Raw genomic sequence first — 22,324 nt, forward strand, 5'->3', positions numbered from 1 at the left:
AATTGACTGCATATCTGAAAGAATGAATATATTGTCTCCTCCAACCTGTTCTAGTCTGTGATAGTAAGAGATTTACTTGATCGCATCTCTGAGAGAATGAACTACGTACCAGTTTACATTAACTTTTCTGCACAAACCAGCAGCGGAAGAACTCAGGAAATTATTGAAGGGAAGTTGGAGAAACGAAAGAAAAATGTTATTGGTAAATTTATTTTTTTGTCTATAACTGTAACATTTTAACTTCTTATACAGTCTTATGTTTTAAACTAAATGTCTGATCTCAGTTTTTTTTTTTTTTTTTTTTTTGTATGTCTTTTTGGTTAATATCCTGACTTATTAATTTCTTTATTTACTCTCTCAAGATATTTTTAGTACTAAAATTAATTTCAGTAATTATAAAATTAAATATCATTTTATGCTAAAAATTGATTACTTAAAATAAAATAATCTTCTATATTTTCAAAACCCTACCAATTGAGTCAAGGTTTGCAGGCTATATAGGCTACTGTTTTGATCTTATGTGCAAAAAGAATCGACAGGGGCTTATTGCAAAAAAAAAAATTTACATGAAGAGCGCAAGTTGAGAAAGAGATCATGTTCTTCCTCGCTACTAACAAACATTTTGTGTTCAACTGCTAATATGCACTTCTCTAATGACCAACAAAAAACTTTTAAAAACTAACATATATGTCTTTAATGACTAACACACATAGAGTTCTATAACATCTTCAATGTTTGAAACACATATTAAAAAAGTTATGTTCACTTGATACGCTTTGCCAGCTATGCTTTAAGGATCTAGAGTGGTTCCCTGCCCCAAATGATTGTCTGGATGGGTTACATCTGTTTAACAAATGATGTCTGGATGGGTTACATCTGTATAACAAATGATGTCTGGATGGGTTACATCTATGTATAAGTAACACACTTCACACATTGCAACAAATGCATTCAAACAATTAGTAGAACAAACAAAATAGGCTACATTTCTTTTTTTTTTCTTTTTTTTTTAAAGTTACATGGCTTGGGGTAACAAATCACCCACACACAAATCACCATAATTGGATCATGGTTGTGGCTAAAAGCAGTATGAAAAATAGACTTTGTCCTTTCAATATACCTGCTGGTGGTGAAAGAGTGGTTTTTATATCCTGTTTTGGACAGTTCCAATAGCAGCTACAACAATTTTTTTTCCCTTTCAGCTTTGGCATTTCTTTTTATAATGCCCTGACCCAATTAACTCAGCAAGATGATTTTTAGTCTATGCTTTGTGTATTTTTAGTTATTTTTTTCCTGATTCTCTCAGGTCTACCTAGTAAACTCATGAAATGTTTCTGAAGCAGTGATCAGTTGCACCATTAAATGTTTTTTTCAAGTTCTTTCAAGAAAACTTGTCAGGTCTTAATTTAACCTGCATTTCTTTTTTCTTGTTTGCTTTCCACACATCAACTGTAGTTTTGTTTTGTACATAACATTGTGCTGTTAGGTAGTTCAGAGTAATGACAGCATAGTGACATGGTATCTGCTTGTAGCCTAATTGTACTTTTAATATTTTCCACGTGCTTCATCATGATTGGGGGTCAACATGTCCTAGAGCAATTTTTAATACATTAAATTAACTAACTTTTTGATTGATTGAAATTAAGAATAAGAACAATTTCAATGTTTAACTAATGCATGGTGACATTATAGCTTAAAACTGACCTAATGTTTCAGTAGTATTAATGTTTAATTACAGAATTTCAGAAAATTGAACTCCACTTTTAGAACAATTAAAAAAACAATACAGTCCAATAGATGTAGGTTGGGAACAAAGAAGTGGCAGGGGCTATAATTGACCATCATTTATATATGTTTCTATAAGCATCTCAACTGTAGTCTTACATTTTCGATAGCGCATCAGATTATGTTTTTGAGGATTTGTGACGACCTGCCCTTTTGACTTAAAGCCCCGCCTTTACCTACATATTTGTAAAATGTTCTTTCAGAGTTGAAGATAATTACTTCCTAGTCCAAACCTCCTGCAGGATGACAGGGATGGGAGCGGGCAGGGTTTGAACCCTGGACCAATCTGAATGACAGTCCAGTGCGCAAACCGCATGGCCAGGCAGCCATCCTATCCTTAATGGCTGACATACAAGACCATAGTAGTAACATACAACTCTTGAAAAGTACCGGTATACTTACATCTTAATTCCTGCTCAAAACTTTTATCAATGCTCATTATTCATACCAATGTCCTTCTGTCATGCTTTTCTCTGTGTACAGGTGCACCTCAAGGTAAACGATTGGTCATATTTATTGACGATCTCAATATGCCCAAACTTGACACCTACGGCTCTCAGCCACCTATTGAACTTTTACGACAGTATCTAGACTTTGATGGTTTATATGACAGAGAAACAATGACCTGGAAAGAGATTCAGGTGCTAAAAATAATTGCAAACGTTTTTTTTTTCATAAAGGATAACAAAATGTTTACTGTTTGAGTGCATGTGTATGAGTTGAAGATTTTTGATGAAACTGATAATAATAATAATTTTATTTATAAAGCGCTGTTAACAAACAAAATGTAGGCTCAAGGCGCTGTAATAACATTACAAACACAAACACGACAATAGAAATAAAAAACTAATCTAAAAAAGTTTTAAACAAGTAGGTCTTAATGTCCTTCTTAAAAGTGGTATAGCATGTTGTCTGTCTGAGATCAATGTGGAGTGTGTTCCAAACCTTGGGTCCGTGCACTGAAAAAGCCCGCAGACCGTAGCTTTTGAGGGAGAAACATGGCACCACTAAAAGAGTTGAGTCCATTGAGCGTAGGGCTCTCTGGGGGACTTATGGAGTAATCAGTTCTCTAATGTACAGGGGCATCTCATTGTTTTTATATACACTGATGACAAAGTGTGGCGACCTTGTAATCGATTCTTGTAAACTGATGTACCTGGCATGATAACAACAGCCAAAGAACAATGGGGAGAGTCTTGCAATGTGGACCACTTTTTTTTACCCTTTATATATTTTAAATATATTATGCGGGACCGTCCCGCAAAAGCATCAAAAAAGCTCACATGTTCCGCCGTTCCACATTCACGATTTTTTGTTCCGCCAAGTCTGAATTCCGACACACACACACACAAAAAAATCGCCGATTTTTCATTATTTATTAATAGTGCGAAATGAAAATACTGAATGCAAAATAAAATATATATAGGTCTGTGTTTATTGTTTACTTTTCATCTCCTTCCAGACCCGTAATTTACGAAGATATTAGATCTAGATATGGTTGAGCTAGATCTAGATTCTAGACATAGACCATAGATCTAGAATCTAGACATAGATCTAGTAGTCTAGGTATAGAATCTAGATACTAGAGGAATTCTTAGAATCTAGTAAGTGCGGACCGCAAGTACTAATAAGTAATTAATAAGCCAAATTGCCCAAATGTTCCATTCAAATCCCTTTCTTTTCCCGACAATGACAAATCAGACAATGGCTCTAGACTCTAGATCTAGATCTAACTCTAGACTAGTCTACTAGACTACTTACTACTACTTTTTACTACTACTACTAGTACTACTAGTAAGTAAGTAGTAGATCTAGTAACTAGTAGTACTAGTCTTAGTCTAGCTAGACTAGATTGTCACTAGGTCTAGTCTAGATCTATTCTAGTATTCTAACTCAACTCAGACAACTTGAACTGGTTTCTTAGGTTTCTAAGTAATCTAAGAAAAATGATTATTTTTTTAATACTTTATCTAGAGTCTAGACCTAAATGTAATTAATTAACTTAGACACTGTACAGTGTAAGGCTAAGGCCTAAATAAGGCTATATATCTACTTAATCTATATTCCATAGTCTAAATTAGTTTCTAGGTCTAGGCAGCTAGCACTAGATAATCATAATACTAGATAACTAGATGATACTTGATACTAAATCTAGATTCTAGATCTATCTAGAAATACTAAATAGAATAGACTTAGAAGGTGATAGATCTCTAGATTTTTAAGTCCATAGATCTAGACATAAATATTTAAATCTAGATCTATAATATAATTATTATAATCTGTGTTCTTAGACTTAGAGGACTTATTAGATGTAGGCCTAGACTAGTAGACTCTTAAATTATTTTAGATCTACAACTAGAGACATCTAGAGTGACTAGAGTAGAGCCCTAGAAAGGATAGATAATCAAGTAGATCTAGAATAATCTAGATCTAGTCATTAGATTTAGATGTAGATCTAGTAGTAACAAATAAAAAATAGATAGATCTAGTAACATTTGAGTCTTGGTCATTAGAATACATTTTTTTTAGAATTCATCATATAGTTATAGGAGTTAGAACTATTGATTTCAAAACAAAGGACACAATTATGAATTAAAGGTTTTCTTACTTTTAATTATATAAATACTATTTACATCTAATTTATAAGAAGCAAACTAGTATTGTTGTTAAAGTAATATAATTGAAGTTTTATTTATATTGCATACAGTATGGCTGACAAACATAAACGTGTTTATGTTCCACATTGGGGCCCAAAATTCCACATTTTCAACCTGAGTGTTCCACATTCTGGGTCTTGGGGGGTAGGCATGTCTGTATTTAGAGGGTAGCATTCTTAATATACTGGCTCGCCATGATATAAAATGTTAAATAATTTTAAAAGATTCAGAATGGCTCATACTGGAAACCCTCTTTGACTGCAATTTTGAAATCATTAAAACTAATTCCACCTTGGACTGACAAGCTGTGAAGAGACTATAAAGTTGTTTTAAATAGGCATAAATATAAAAGTATTCAATTTTGTCATTGCAAATATCATTTAAAGAATTCACCTATCCCTTAGCCTGTTTAACTGTTGGGACACCACGCATGATCTGTCGACTGTCTTTCTCCATTCCTCTCTGGTTGTTTTTTTTTTTGCCTTTAATAGAATCTCTTTCAATGACTGGTCATCCATTCTTTTATGTTGTCTTCCTATCTCTTTCTGTGCTGCCTCTTCTATTTCCTGGTTCTGTTCCCTGCAGAAAGTTTTTTGCGAGCCCTGAAGACCTTGTGGTCATAAAGGAATATGGTCATAAAGTTTTAGTTTTCTGTTATTGACAGTGGTTAGCAGGTCATCTCTGGGCCCGATTGTCATTGTGATCCAGTATCTAATCTTTTGTTTATGTTTCAGTCTTTGTATGTGATAATTAGGATCATTCTGTAGCATATATCTATGGCCAGGATCCTCCTCTATAGTTCTGCAGTTCAAGCATATAAGAATGTGGCCATGGCCAAAGTCTGATTTAAGTGTGGAGGGCTATACCTTTGTCTTTCTAAATTGCTATGAGTTAACCAAGTGCTCCTGTGAACTGGCCAGTAGTTCAGTTTTGGTTTCTTTATCTGAAACAATAGCTCTTAGGTATTTAAATTTACTTGTCAACTTTCTTTAAGCCTCCAATACTAATGTCTGTTGGCTATTAGAGTAATAATTAGTGTTTTTTCAACATTGATTTGCACACCCTATGCTGTGGAAGTCTTGTCTTTGAGCAACTAGTAAGCTAGTCCCTGCTAGACCATCTATGTATTCAGCAAAGCACAAGTTAGTAATTTTTCTTCCTTTAATGCTTGCAGTACCTTTGTAACCTTTGATGTTGAAAGCTTTCTTAAAATCTATTAAGACTTGACAGAGTATCCTGAAGCTTAGGATTTTTTTTCTGTTGTGCTGTGACCTTGTCTAAAACCTGCTTGTCCTACTAAAATTTTTGTCATCTATTGGTTTTAGATGGTATAATATAATTTTTAATAGGACTTTGCTGGGATGGCTTATGAGGCATGGTAGTTTTGACAGAGTTGCAAATAGCCTTTTTTTTAGCAGGGTGATGATGAGTGATTGAAACCAGGGCTTGGGCCAGTCTCTTGACTGCCAGATCCTGTTGCAAATCTTAAAAAGTGTCTTTATCATCTTTACTCCTCCAGCCTTGTAGAAACTTACCCCAAAAAAAAGTATATATGTGTGTGTGTTAATGTCATTAAATGATGGGATAGATTTTGATAAGAGAATAAATAGGCTTTGCAACACAAAAGTTCAGATGATCAATTTAATTCAAATATTTTCACTCAGCAAAGAGTTTCAAGTAGCACTTTTAATATTTAACATTCTTAAAGATATTTTGAGTGTTTATTTCACTTAAGAAATTTGGTTTGAAATGATAGTCCTGTTTCTGAATCTATTCTGAAGTGAAAGTTGGGCTACCAGAAGTTATATTATCAGAATTATATAGAGAATTTAGTGCTGACAAGAAGGTACAGGTGTGGAGATATATAGGCTTTCACAAAATAATCTATCATCAAACCAGAGAAATCATTACTGACAATCAGCAAAGTGGACATATTTAATCCTGTGTTCAAGATTCCATGAAATAATCTTTCAAATTCTCTTTTAGTCCATTTTAAAAGAAAAAAAATGCTGATGCACTGCTACACAGCTTTGTGCACTGACTCAAACAATTTTTTCTGTTACAGGATGTAACCCTTGCTGCTGCCTGTTCGCCTCCTGGTGGCGGTAGAAATCCTGTGTCACCAAGGTTATTTCGACATTTTTCCATGTTCACCATCCCATCCCCAACTGAAATGAGCCTAAAACAGATGTTTTTAGTAAGTTGTTTTTTTTATGGATACTTTTCTTTAGTACAATATTTGTTTTTGCTTTTTATGTGTTTTCGATGCTCCTTCAAAATTAAAAGATTATTACATTGTAGCCCAAACCTCCCTCAGGTAGTGGAGGATGGTGACTGTGTTTGAACTAGGAACCATTCAGACAATAGTCCAGAGCTCCTACCGTATCATCAGGCAACCATTTTAACAAGGGCCTCACTTAAACATGTTATAATTTAATTTTTAATGGTATTGATATTTTATACTTAAAATATTAATATTGAGTGTAATATATATTTTCAGTTAAAAAATAGTGATTGTAAATTGTATTGACTGCATTCTCAAATGTCAGGGTAAACTGCCTGGTCATTTAGTATTTGTGAATGTTGTCATGTTGGTCACTCCTGTCAGGTCTGGACTAGGATGTTCTAGTCTTCAATTCAGATAGAATGTCTGTCCTGTAACACACATTGAAATAAATTACAATTTATTGAAATATAAAATGTTTTCAACTATTTGTGGAAAAAAAAAAGATAATTAGATAAAATATAACTTTTTTGACTAGTAAATTAAAATAAATTTGATAAAGACTTTGTTGGCCTCTTTTAGTCATTGAACAAAGTATTTACTTAATAATAAAAACATAGTTTAGGTTATTGGGCCTATTATGTTTGACTTCACTTTTACTTCCAGGCAATCATCAATGGGTTTTTACTAGACTTCTCTCGCAATGCCCGTACATTAGCTGAACCAATAGTTAACTCAGCTGTTGAACTCTATTTTAGAATGAGCTCAGACCTACTTCCTACGCCTGCCAAATCTCACTACGTTTTCAATCTGAGAGACCTTTCTAAAGTAGTCCAAGGTCAGCATTCTACTTTATAAATTGTCTGCTACTAAGCATTTAAACAACAAAATTTCATGAAATTTTCACCTTTTCAATATCCCATATTATAATAATTACTGTTGATATAATTATAATTAATTGCAAGATGATATGAAAATAGCTTTAAAATACCACTGAAAATATTGTTCAACTAGTACTGTGAATCAGAAACTATGAAAAGAAAACAAAGCTTTAGAATGTCTAAGTGAAAGAATTGTTGTTTGAAAATTATTATCACCTCAAAGCTCGAGAGTGACCATAAGGCCTAGAATGCAGACTGGTTCTGATTACAAATAAAAGTAAACTAACATTATTGAGAAACAGCTCTTCAATGAAGAAGTTGATAAATTCAATTTCATATCAAACAACTTTAAATAGTTCCACAATAAAAGCACAGATTTTTTAATTAGAGCTACATTAATTTACAGTAACAAAAGCCGGGGGTTAATTAAACAAATTTTTTAAAAATAGATTACAAAGTCTCACAAAAATGGTTTGGACTTTTTTTTTAACAAACCATTTCCTTGTAATTTTATTGCTAGAATCTCAATTTCATTTTCTGTTAGAATTTTCAAATTTGTAATGACATTTTATTGTTTTGTAGGTATATTGCAGGCTGATGCAGGAATCTTCCGTGAAAAAATTCAAACTGTTCGTCTATTTATTCACGAGACTCAAAGAGTGTTCCATGATCGACTGATTAACAATGAAGACAAGCTTTTCTTCCACAATCTTATGGCAGAAATTCTGTACAAAACATTCAATGAGGTTATGTTTAAATTACTGTTATCATTATTTTTAATTTATTTAATTATTGTTTCCAATCTAATCAGTAATGTTAATTAGAACTGAAATAAATACAATCATCAATAGAAGTAATAGCATCAATAAAGGCAAATTAATCTTTATTAATAACTCTTTAAAATGTGAACATTTAGGTCAATGCTCTTAAATTGGTGTAAAAAGTGCAAACAGTCTTGTTCCTATTCATATTACAATGTGAACATTCAGTCAGATTGATGAATATTTGTATAGAAGTTTATTCCATTGTTGATGAGCTTGTCATTGTGTTGTAGTTCTAGTAAGCATTTAGCTTACTTGATACAAAACTCTGAATAAATTCTGAAAATGTTTCAACACCTACAATCAACACACATTCTGTCTCTCATCTCCTACTTCTTTCATCAGCTGCTAAGCTTCTTTTACCAACTCATCTGTAGAAATCTGACTTTAGCAGCAACAGTTCTCTGTCAGTACAAACATGGGCACGCACTCCATAACTAACATGTTTAATAGTTTTTAGTTAGATCAGTGCAATGGAATCTATATTTCATTTAAAGTGGGGGGGAGAGAGGATCTGTGAAGAGTGGTGGAATAGCTTAAACTGCTGTGCTATCCATCAAAGGGGCTCAAATTCCAGACTAAGAGCTGAGTTGTGTTTTCTGGGTTCCTGAAGGCAGCACAGAAATTTTCTCCCAGATAGCACAAAGAAAGAGATTGGGCCATAGCGCACTACCATAAGCATGAATAATGAAGCTACAAACCAGCCTAAATCTCATTCATTCTCCTGACCTGAACTGAGATTGTCAAGATTTTACTACCCTATTTATTAGACCATCATTTTATCACTTGGCCATCCTATCTAAAATACAAATGTCAATTTTTTTTAATTTTTAAAATTAACTCCAAACATCTGACCCTCATCAGAACTTTGATCCGCATTCATTTATCAAAGATCCTTTACTGTTTGGTAATTTCATGAAGATGGGATGCCCACCAGAAGAGAAATTTTATGAGGAGATATCTGACATGAACAAACGGGAGGTAACAAACTGCTATTTAATGATTTCTAAAATTTATATTTTGTAATGAAAATTTCATATAAAAATATCAAAATAAAACGATAAAGTTCTAGACATTTAGAAACTTAGTTTTATATTCAAATAATTACATAGGTATAATGTTTTTAACCATTTCAAAAGTTATCATCAAGCACTTCATAGTCTAACCTCTATATTTTATTAAATCAACTAAATTAAAATATATAGAACTCTACAAAGCTTTTAATACTTACTTATGTAGAAATTCCTTCTGTTTGAGACAGTATCTAGATGACCTTAACCTTACATCACCTAAAGAAATGCGTCTTATGTTCTTTATGGATGCATTGGAACATATTACTCGACTAGTCAGGATGATTCAACAAGAAAGAGGCAATGCTTTATTGGTTGGAGTGGGAGGAACAGGAAAACAGTCATTAACAAGGTTCCATATATAAATATGTATAAATATTTTTACCAGATTGTTGAATTAAAATAATCATTTTTTTTCAGTTTTAAAAGAACATTTATATATACTAGTAGATAAAAACACACCTAAGTATGTGATTTTTTTTTTTTGTGTGCAGATTGTCTGCCCACATGTGTAACTATCGCTGCTTCCAGATTGAGCTCTTTCGAGGCTATGACTATTCTTCATTCCATGATGACCTGAAAAAATTGTATGATACAGCAGGCATTCAAAATAAACCCACAATTTTTTTATTTACTGATACACAGGTTGGCAAAAGAGTTTATATATATATATATATATATATATATATATATATATATATATATATATAGAGAGAGAGAGAGAGAGAGAGAGAGAGAAAGAGAGAGAGAGAGAGTTACATATGTATGTATGTGAATATCTGTATGATCATGTGTGTTTGTCAAACTGTATGTATGTGAATATCTGTGTGATCATGTGTGTTTGTCAAACTGTATGTATGTGAATATCTGTGTGATCATGTGTGTTTGTCAAACTGTATGTATGTGAATATCTGTGTGATCATGTGTGTTTGTCAAACTGTATGTATGTGAATATCTGTGTGATCATGTGTGTTTGTCAAACTGTATGTGTGTGAATATCTGTGTGATCATGTGTGTTTGTCAAACTGTATGTATGTGAATATCTGTGGGATCATGTGTGTTTGTCAAACTGTATGTATGTGAATATCTGTGTGATCATGTGTGTTTGTCAAACTGTATGTATGTGAATATCTTTGTGATCATGTGTGTTTGTCAAACTGTATGTATGTGAATATCTGTGTGATCATGTGTGTTTGTCAAACTGTATGTATGTGAATATCTGTGTGATCATGTGTGTTTGTCAAACTGTATGTATGTGAATATCTGTGTGATCATGTGTGTTTGTCAAACTGTATGTATGTGAATATCTGTGTGATCATGTGTGTTTGTCAAACTGTATGTGTGTGAATATCTGTGTGATCATGTGTGTTTGTCAAACTGTATGTATGTGAATATCTGTGGGATCATGTGTGTTTGTCAAACTGTATGTATGTGAATATCTGTGTGATCATGTGTGTTTGTCAAACTGTATGTATGTGAATATCTGTGTGATCATGTGTGTTTGTCAAACTGTATGTATGTGAATATCTGTGGGATCATGTGTGTTTGTCAAACTGTATGTATGTGAATATCTGTGTGATCATGTGTGTTCATGCTGTTCAATCTTGGGTGATGTTTGTACCAGTATGCACAGTCTACCTTCATGCTGTTCAATCTTGGGTGATGTTTGTACCAGTATGCACAGTCTACCTTCATGCTGTTCAATCTTGGGTGATGTTTGTACCAGTATGCACAGTCTACCTTCATGCTGTTCAATCTTGGGTGATATTTGTACCAGTATGCACAGTCTACCTTCATGCTGTTCAATCTTGGGTGATGTTTGTACCAGTATGCACAGTCTACCTTCATGCTGTTCAATCTTGGGTGATGTTTGTACCAGTATGCACAGTCTACCTTCATGCTGTTCAATCTTGGGTGATGTTTGTACCAGTATGCACAGTCTACCTTCATGCTGTTCAATATTGGGTGATGTTTGTACCAGTATGCACAGTCTATCTTCATGCTGTTCAATCTTGGGTGATGTTTGTACCAGTATGCACAGTCTACCTTCATGCTGTTCAATCTTGGGTGATGTTTGTACCAGTATGCACAGTCTACCTTCATGCTGTTCAATCTTGGGTGATGTTTGTACCAGTATGCACAGTCTACCTTCATGCTGACCAATCTTGGGTGATGTTTGTACCAGTATGCACAGTCTACCTTCACGCTGTCCAATCTTGGGTGATGTTTGTACCAGTATGCACAGTCTACCTTCATGCTGTCCAATCTTGGGTGGTGTTTGTAACAGTGTGCACAGTCTACCTTCATGCTGACCAATCTTGGGTGATGTTTGTACCAGTATGCACAGTCTACCTTCACGCTGTCCAATCTTGGGTGATGTTTGTACCAGTATGCACAGTCTACCTTCATGCTGTCCAAACTTGGGTGATGTTTGTACCAGTATGCACAGTCTACCTTCACCCTGTCCAATCTTGGGTGATGTTTGTACCAGTGTGCACATTCTACCTTCATGCTGTTCAATCTTGGGTGATGTTTGTACCAGTGTGCACAGTCTACCTTCACCCTGTCCAATCTTGGGTGATGTTTGTACCAGTATGTCCAATCTTGGGTGATTCTTCTCCCACATACTTTCATTGAAGCCTGTGATCATCAAATCTTGCTTGGTTAGTCTTGGGCATCCCTTGGGTGAGACTCCATAATCTTGGCATAGTGGTTGGGCTTAGGAAACTTCCATTTGGGATGCAAGTGACATGTCCAAGCCAACTTAGTCTTTTTCTGTGTCATAATATTATAGATATTGTGTGTATTGGCTAATTTCAAAACTTCCTGATGGGAGACACAAACCCTGCAGGAAAAGGACATTATGTGTCACAGGCAGTGCAAGGGTAAACTGTTTAATCTATTCTCGTGATGTATGCTTGTTGACCAGCTCTCACTACCATTAAGAAGAGTTCACACTATGCAGCTTTTTTGGTCGCTGTGGTCAGTTTGGTATTTTCCCAGACATAATTAGAGAGTCTTGCCACTGCTGCAGAAGCTTTTTCTTGTGCAAGACTTGAGTCTTGGTGAGACTTATTGTAAGTCTGAACCCTTGACATGCAACAACCAGAGCATTTACTAGTTTTTGTGATCTTTCTTGCAAATGGTAGGTGTGCACCTTATTGTCGTGAACAGCAGTCCCTGATCAGGATATGCAGTTTCTTCATTTTGATGATAGAATGGTAGATAAAAGTAGATTGGTGTAAACTGTCTATTTGATCAGTTTCATAGTCATAAATATTTTATATTTAAATAACCTAAAAATTTTTATTACATATACAAATATTCATTTTATGCCTATACTGAGATCATTAAAGATAACAAACATTTTTAAAATCATTAGATTTATATGAAAACTTGATTTGTAAAATCCTGTATATAACTATGCATATAGTACTTATTTTAATTAATTAGTCCATATTATTATGTCTTATTAAATATTTAGTGTTTATGCACTTTCTTTTTTTTTTTTTCAATTAGCAACAATAGAATCTACATTTTAACTAGTTTTAGAAATTGTTTTTTTTTTGCAATGCAACCCTTTTCCCATCCTCTTGGAATTTTTTCCAAAACAAAGCAATTCATTATCTTGAAGCCTTTCTCAGTACAATTACCAATTATCTGTGTCTTGCCTTTATGGGTGTCCACTTAATTTGTTTAGATAACATTACTTTACAAGTAGGTCACAATGATGCAGATTGAAATCCCCTCTAAATTTCGCCACAACAAATAACATCCACAAAACTTGTCTTACAAAAGATGGTGGTCAAATGCCATGTCATCAATGTTTCCCTTGCACTAATTTCAATATAATTGACCATAAACATCAATAATCATACACGTGCACCACTGCTCAATAGTTTTTTAATGTGCTAGCTATACTACAACATAAAGACAGAAAAAAATATGTGAGTTTTGTCATCTTACAGATTGTGGTATAAGAATTTCTAGAAGATATTAACAACATGTTGAACTCTGGAGAAGTTCCAAACTTGTTTGAACCTGACAAGTATGAAAGGTTGATAATAGGCTGCAGACCAGGTGCTAAAGAGGCAGGAATTCCTGAAGGAAATAAAGATGCTATCTATGACTATTGTATCCATTGTGTCAGGTACAGTTGACATTATTGTTTTAACCGTCAGGCACTTATGACCTTACTATATTTCATGTATAAATGACTCTAGACCTAACTGTATCCAGTGTGTCAGGTACAGTTGACATTATTGTTTTAACCCTCAGGCACTTATGACCTTACTATATTTCATGTATAAATTACTCTAGACCTAACTGTATCCAGTGTGTCAAGTATGTTTGAACTTTGAACTTGTACCTGGTCATTAGACTTTTCTTTATCCATTTTTCACGTTCATTTGACTTTTCAATGTCCCCCTATAACAGTTTCATTTGGCTTGTTGATGATCTATTTTGTTGATGATTATATATGTTAATGGTGCATGTGAGTTCATAGCAGACACAACAACAGAATGAATAAATAATATACTTGATAACGCAGGCTGATAACTTCAACAATTTAATGAACAATAAAAAGGGCACAGTCCTCTGTTGTTGCTAGCCTAGCGTCGTCCTCTAAGGCGTCTTGTCCGTTATTCTTCTAGTTCGTAATCCTACTCTGTTCTTACTCGTCACATCACTTAGGAAAAACCTGATTAACCTCAACTTCTATGCATCTTGTGTCATTACAGGCTTATTGTATTCACTGTCAGGTACATGTAGCTTTTGTTGCATTCAGTGTGTCAGATAAGTATCCAACATATCATGGCTAATGGAACCAAAAATTGTTCAATCCTTTACCCTTGGAAACTGCCTTGTTCATTTGAATGTGTGGGTGGAGGATATCTAGCACCTGTTCATAGAAAGTCATTAGTTCATTGTCATCATGTTCAGAGAATTGTGCTTGTCACTTGACTGGTGTGTAGCATTACATACATATGGTCATCTTCACCTTACCCTGTCATTCAGTCTGTCTGACTGTTGGGGCACCATAAACATCTGTTCAGAGAATTGTACTTGTCACTTGACTGTTGTGTAGCACTACATATATATGGTCATCTTCACTTTACCCTGTCATTCAGTCTGTCTGACTGTTGGGGCACCATAAACATCTGTTCAGAGAATTGTACTTGTCACTTGACTGTTGTGTAGCACTACATACATATGGTCATCTTCACCTTACCCTGTCATTCAGTCTGTCTGACTGTTGGGGCACCATAAACATCTGTTCAGAGAATTGTGCTTGTCACTTGACTGGTGTGTAGCACTACATACATATGGTCATCTTCACCTTACCCTGTCATTTAGTCTGTCTGACTGTTGGGGCACCATAAACATCTGTTCAGAGAATTGTACTTGTCACTTGACTGTTGTGTAGCACTACATACATATGGTCATCTTCATCTTACCCTGTCATTTAGTCTGTCTGACTGTTGGGGCACCATAAACATCTGTTCAGAGAATTGTGCTTGTCACTTGACTGTTGTGTAGCATTACATACATATGGTCATCTTCACCTTACCCTGTCATTCAGTCTGTCTGACTGTTGGGGCACCATAAACATATGTTCAGAGAATTGTGCTTGTCACTTGACTGGTGTGTAGCACTACATACATATGGTCATCTTCACCTTACCCTGTCATTCAGTCTGTTGAACTGTTGGGGCACCATAAACATCTGTTGACAGTTTTTCTCCATTTCTCTCTCTATCAGGATTAGAGTTTCTTCCGTAGACAGCCCCATCCATTCCTTAATGTTGTCCTCCCAATCCTTTCCATTTACACCACCTTCTTTATTTCCCTGGTACTGTTACCTGCGGACAAGTTCTTGCGAGCCCTGAGAATCTCACTGTACAGTCTTAACTTGTGTTTTTTAACAGTGGTCAGAAGGTCATCATGGGGCTTGGTTGCCATTGTAAATTGTAATCCTGTTTTGGATTTCCAAGTTTGAAAATATAATCTTTGTATGTGATAGAAGTTAACAATTTGTGCATGCATAGGTAAATATATATTTGACGAATGAACAGTCACAGTAAAAGTTAAAAGTTAGGATGGCTGCCTGGTCATGCGGTTTGTGCGCTGGACTGTCGTTCGGATTTATCGACGGTCGAGGGTTCAAACCCTGCCCGCTACCATCCCCCGTCGTCCTGCGGGAGGTTTGGACTAGGAAGTAAACTATCTTCAACTCTGAAGGAACATCCGAAACATGTAAAACATTATTTTACAAAATAAAAAAAAAAGTAAGACAAGATGATTAGAAGGCACTCAAGAATGAACTATTAGTTGCAGATTTGTTGAGAGCAATTAAAGTGAATTTAGAGTATAGATATCATGTTGTGATAGAGTCAACACTTTTACCCTTTAGATCTTCATTTGGACATTCTTAAAAAGAAAACAAAAGAGCTGAAATTACAAAAGTGTTAAGGTCTAAAATTAATGTGCATAACTAGATTAACAAGGAATATCTGTAGACTGATAAGATAAAAAAATTATTTCGATGGTTATGAAGAAAACTTTTCAGAGAAATAAATTCTTTAAGACTCTGTACTGTTGTAATATTTTAATCCAGACATAATAAATTTGTTTAATATTATTTTCTGTAAAGCTGTCCTTTAAATTTAATTGCACTTTATCGGTCTGTATTTTTTTCCAGAAATAATCTGCACATAGTATTGTGCATGTCTCCGGTGGGCTCTGCCTTTCGATCAAGATGCCGGATGTTTCCATCTTTGGTCAACTGTTGCACCATAGACTGGTTCATTGAATGGCCGAAAGAAGCTCTTTTAGGAGTGGCACAGTCTTTCTTTAAAACCGTATCTTTAGGATGTTCAGATGAAATCAAAGTAAGTTTTACACTAAATTATTATTTTATTGAGCATTAGAAAGAAAATGTGATTCTCAAATATCTATGATCATTAACATTCACTCAAGTCTTCAATTGAAAAACTTGACTTGCATTTTTCTAGAAACTACCACTTAAAAAATATGAAGCAAACTAATCTTCAAACAAATAATGTTTACTATTTAAGTAAACAAACAAAACTCAATAGTTAAAATTGTTCTTAAAAAAAATATTAATATTGACACTTAATACAAATAGACATACAAGAAATGTTTAATTTAGAGCAAAACAAATTTGAATATTTTGTAGCAAAATATTTTGTCAACAAGTTACAATTAAGTGTAGCATCTGAACCATTACAACAAGAAAGTTCTTATTCATTTTACATTGGTGTTTTATCAAAAGGACTTGATTACATAGGTTTGACATTGCTATTTTATTGCCCTAAACACATATTATATAGAGGTTCCTCTTTCTGAACTTGTGATCTATAAAGGCAGATGAATAAAACTTGTGTTGCCTGATCAAGCAGTATTTACTCCAGACTGTCATCTTGATGGTCCCGGGTTCAAACTCTGCGCACTGGTTTCCTCTGTCAACCTGAAGGAGGTGGGGGCTAGGAAATAAGGATATTCTATTCTGAAGTAACATCTGAAACATGTTAAACAAACAAGCTTATCTGTTTCTATAACCAAAGGTTAACTAGGGTGTCACGTGGCCAGCACAATGCCAACTGCCTTTTCTTTACCTATCATATATCAGGTACCCATTAGAGTTGGGTGCACTCAGGGGCCTCAAAATAAATCATATATCAGGTACCCATTAGAGTAGGCGCACTCAGGGGCATCCAAAAATCATATATCAGGTACCCATTAGAGTAGGTGCACTCAGGGGCATCCAGAAATCATATATCAGGTACCCATTAAAGTTGGGTGCACTCAGGGGCCTCCAAAAAATCTCAAAATTAAAACTCCAAGTCTTCACTGATTTTCAAACTTGAATCCCTCTCATCTGTTTGAAGCCAAGTGCTTCATCACTTGACTATCATGTCCCACAAATTTTGTAATAGTTTGAGTATTTCATTTACAGGACAATGTATCTAAAATGTGTGTAGAAATTCATATGAGTGTTACAGAAATGTCAGAGAGATTCTTCACCGAGCTAAAGCGTCGTTACTACACCACACCCACTTCCTACCTTGAGCTGATCAACCTGTACATTACCATGGTACAAGAGAAAACAAGGTACACTAATTTCTTCTAAATAAATATAATTTGAAAGAAGTGATCATAAATTGCACTTCCTATTAAATCCTAGAATAGAAACTACCTTCTATTGTTCTAATATTTCAAAATAAAAATGTCAGTTCTTCCTTATAAATATTTTTTTATTAAATAAAGCCAGACTTATTTCACATTTTTGGATGTTATTAATGTAAAAAAAAAACATTTATCTTGGATTGTACTAAATCTTGCTCTTCCTTTTCGACCATTGCACAAATCTATCCTTTTCGACCATTGCACAAATCTATCCTTTTCAGAGAGACTCTTCTCAGCCCTTTAATCTTTCTCTATTTTTTTATCCTTAAAGTAATGTTCTTTTGCTTGACTTTGACATAAGTATATATTATTGGTTTAGAATAAGTTATTAGATTTGTCAAATGAGGTTAGTTAAAAATAGCTAAGTTGTAGTAGAGCTGATGGCTGTAAATATAGTAAGCTAAATCTGGATATAACGGAAGTTTGATCTTTCTATCTAAGTTATGACTGTCACTAAATGGTTCATCTCCTTGGTTCTGGATGCACTGATATATATTGCTGGTGGCTAATTCTTAATGCTTATCCTAATTTAGTCATTTTTTGTGCTACTATTCTATAGTGCAGTTGCAGGTCACAGCTTGGACTGTGTAGCCATGTAAAATACTGTACTCCTCATTAATCTTTGGTCTCAAAGAGAAAGCTTTACTATTATTATAGTGCAGTTGTACTAAAAAGTGATAGTTAATAGTTCAAATGGTAAAATTTGTGTCCACAACCATCAACTAGTTTTATTATAGACATGTTTTAATGCTAGGATTATCTTTAGTCATAATAAGAATAATATATTTGTTACTCAGATATCTTATAATGCAAGCACAAATCAGGATCAACTAAAGAGTATTAACATACTAGATTAGGCTGTAGAAAACGTTACTAGCTATATTCATGTTGGTTTTATTTAACATGCTTCTATTGCATACATTTCTTGTAGTAATATTAAGACTGCTCGTGAGAGGGTAGCTAATGGACTTTCCAAGCTGTTTTCGACCAATGATTTGGTTGACAATATGAAGAAAGAACTTGTTGCCTTAGAGCCTGAACTTAAACAGAAGTCTGCTGATACTGCTGCATTGATGGAAAGACTTAAAATAGATCAAGAGAAAGCTAATGTTGTAAGTTGACATTTGAAAATAGGACTTTTCTATTTATAACATAATGTATTACGTTTGTACATACATCATTCAATTATCTTGGTAATTATTAAAAAAGTATAGGGTGATTGTTGTCAAACTCTTGTTAAGCTTAAGCACCAAAAATATATATCACTATATTTGAAATAGTATTACAAAGCTTAAGTAAAGAAGTCAGTCTATGTTAATAGAGTTTACTTTAAAGAAACAATCATGCCAAGATATAATTTTTTCTTTAAACTTACTGATTTTTAGTAGTGATATAGTATTGATGTTCCTTTTTAAATGTGTTGGCTAAGAAAATAAAATTCTACATAGTTTATCATTCTACTTTTAATATTTTCAATTTTTTATATTTACTAATTGTATTTTTAATGTTAAATTTTAAGATTTGATGAACTAAGGGCTATTTTGGTGTGGAGTATCTAAAAAAAACAACAAAAAAACACTATGGTCTGAATAGTGCCTAACACAAAAAGATACAAATGCAAATGTACGTGATTCAATCAATAAATAAAAAAGGGGAGACATTATTAATGTAGATAAATTATAGTTGTGGTCTGAAGACCTATGACTTAACTATGTTTGGGACTATTTAATCTTTGATTTGTAGGAAATAAGAAGGAAACAAAAATCTTAATTGCTCTGTTTTTTTCTATATTATATTGAAATTTAAGGCTATTAAAATTAATGTTCTTGTTTCAAATAACTGAAAAGTCTGCACCTCTAGACCATGAGATCTTGAGGAAAACATCACCTTCATCTATCACTTAGTCTGTTTAATTGTTGACCATTCTCCTTCATTCCTCTCTGTCTTTCGCCTTAAGTAGAATCTCTTCCAGTGACAGGCTTGTCCACTTTTTGATGTTGTCATCCATTCACTTTCTTTGTCTGCCTTTTCTTCTTTCTCCTGGTACTGAGCAATAGCAGTGTAAACTAATTCACTGCTAATAACAATTATTAGTGATTACTCAAATTAAAATTTGATTTAGCAACCATTCATTATTTAAGAACATAAGACCTCTAGTCAGTGCACTAATAAGATTCTAGGCTGTTTTTGATATATTTTACTATGTTCTGATTAGGTTCAGAAATTGCTTCTGTGTATTTTTCAGAGCTCTAATCAGTTTAAGCAATATTTGATATGTATGGATTTCTTTCAATTTGTCAATCAGGTTCAGAAACATGTGGCTATCGATGAAGCCAAAGCGAAAACAACTGCTGAAGAAACTCAGGCTATAGCAGATGATGCTCAGCGAGACTTGAACGAGGCGCTACCTGCGCTGGAAGTTGCAGAGAAAGTAAAACATTTTTATTTCTTCATCTTATAAATTACAGACATTCTTTCTAAACAAGATAATTACATCTTCAGCATTCTTTTAATCTAGGTAATTAGAGACTCAAACTCAGCTAAATCATTAATTTTCCTGGCTGATTCAGGCAACATGTTTTTTGCTCCAATAGCAATAGGGAAGAAGCACTTGTACCAATTGTCCTACCAGATGGAATAAGAAATGTTTCTATATCTTTGTGTCTTTTGGAGTATTTCATTATGTTGTGTTATTGTATCTATAAGTTATGGTTGAGTATATTATGTATTACTACTATACTTTTTTAAATTTTCTGTCATAAATTGTTATTACTTGGCAAGGTAATTGTTCCTTTGTAATCCAAAATGAGCGCAATCTCATTTTCTTTTAACTCAAAGACTGCTATGGAAGATTATCTTCATTTTGAAAAACACAAGGCATGTGAAGGTTGGGTATGTTGAGAGTTGCCCACTTTGATCCTTTTTTTATCTTTTACTGATGACCATAATCTCCGTGTCTCAAATCTCAAAATACTGCCATACACGACTTCATGCCACGAGGAGCAATTAGAAATAGCTTTGCACAGTCATGAATTTTTATTTCATATTCTTTGTGGCATCTCTAGAGAGCTGTCTATATATCACTTGATTGTTCCCCTTGGTAGCACTTTCCAGCACACAGCTCCCCATTAAACATTTGGGGAGGCAATTTTGCTGTTGCATGAATACTGTCTGTGACAGCTGTAACATCCTAAAATCTCATATGTAGTCAAAGATTTTTAACTGGTGAAGTTCTTATGCATTAGAGATGGGAGGAGATCAGCTTTTTGATGTGACTGGAACATAAGTTCCAGGAATCTGAAGCATAGCAGGGTTACAGTATTGTCAATTTTTAATTTTGTAGAAGTGAATAGTCTTCTTGACCATACTTGTTTTTTAAAGTCTGTGGCAAGCAACATGGAAGTATACCTCATCATCTAGGCTGGCATCTACATCCCAAACAGACAAACTCTTTCACATTTATTAGTTTCTGGTCATCTTTAAAAATGTCTTCCTTGGCTATTTTATTGGGAGGAGGTTAGTACAGAACATTTTTTCAGAACAAGTTTTTTGCCTTGGTGAAGAGGATCAAGCTCTTTTGAAGACCCACTTAATTTAAGACATGTAGAGCGCAGTCATCTGTGACTAGCAGATCACTGATTTAATCATATTTGGCTTTTGTCTTTACCTTAATGTCTCTGTGATTTTTCTTGTTTTTATCCTGTTTTTTTTTCAAATGTTAAAAACATAAAATAATTTGCTAATTTTAAACTTCAAATAAACCACTTTATTTAGATTTTAAATAGCTGATGTTAAATTTAAACTTTAAAAAGAGTATATATATGAACAAATGACACTCACAAAAAAACTTCATTATAAACCACTATTCAAATGAAGTATTGCTACTTATCACTCTTGAAGCGTTTGGAGGAACAGTAAATTTATTTTAATAAACTCATAAGCTCTAGCTGCTTAGCTGTAGGCTCTTTGCAGTGGCATGCTGTTCTTCCCAGCTGTTCCACACTGCCTTACAGAGTGTTAGTTAGTCTAGGTTGTTCAGCTCAATTAAACTGTGGCATTCTGTGAGAAAATAATTGACAGTCTTGTATGATTCCACCTCATATACTAACATCATGTTCAAGATTAATTACAACACAGAAAATCTATCACTCAGATATATTATAATAAGAATGACTATGATCTGTATTTTCAGGCTTTGTTAGCACTAGACAAAAATGACATTGCTGAGATACGAGTATTTACCAAACCTCCAGAACTTGTTCAGACAGTTCTAGTAGCTGTTGCCATTCTCTTAGGCAACAAGTAAGTGGAATAAATAAACAAAACATTAAGGTTTTATACTTGGTGAATGTCTAATGACTGTGACCTTCAGTAATTCATTGCACTTAAATGTTGATTGCATATGCAATAATGTCTTTCAGGACAGACTGGGCGAGTTGTAAAGCCATGCTGGCAAACACAAACTTCTTTAAAAAAATTTATGAATATGACAAAGAAAATGTCCCAGCTGCCAAGCTGGCTCAAGTCAGGAAATATACATCCATGCCAAGTTTTGTACCTGACGTTGTAGCCAAAGTTTCAAAGGTAACTTATTTGTCAGAGGAATCATTAAATTATTTCTAAAAACTCATTAGACTGAGTCCCAAAAAGCCTGTGGAGTCTGGGAGCACATGAGG

General features: G+C 34.1%; 1 pseudogene; it reads left to right on the forward strand.

The window, feature by feature from the left end:
• LOC129923275 (dynein axonemal heavy chain 6-like) overlaps window positions 1-22,324 on the forward strand; it is a 93,778-nt pseudogene that overhangs the window by 27,107 nt on the left and 44,347 nt on the right.

This window comes from Biomphalaria glabrata, chromosome 16, assembly GCF_947242115.1.
Source record: "Biomphalaria glabrata chromosome 16, xgBioGlab47.1, whole genome shotgun sequence".
Classification (NCBI taxonomy): Eukaryota; Metazoa; Mollusca; class Gastropoda; family Planorbidae; genus Biomphalaria; species Biomphalaria glabrata.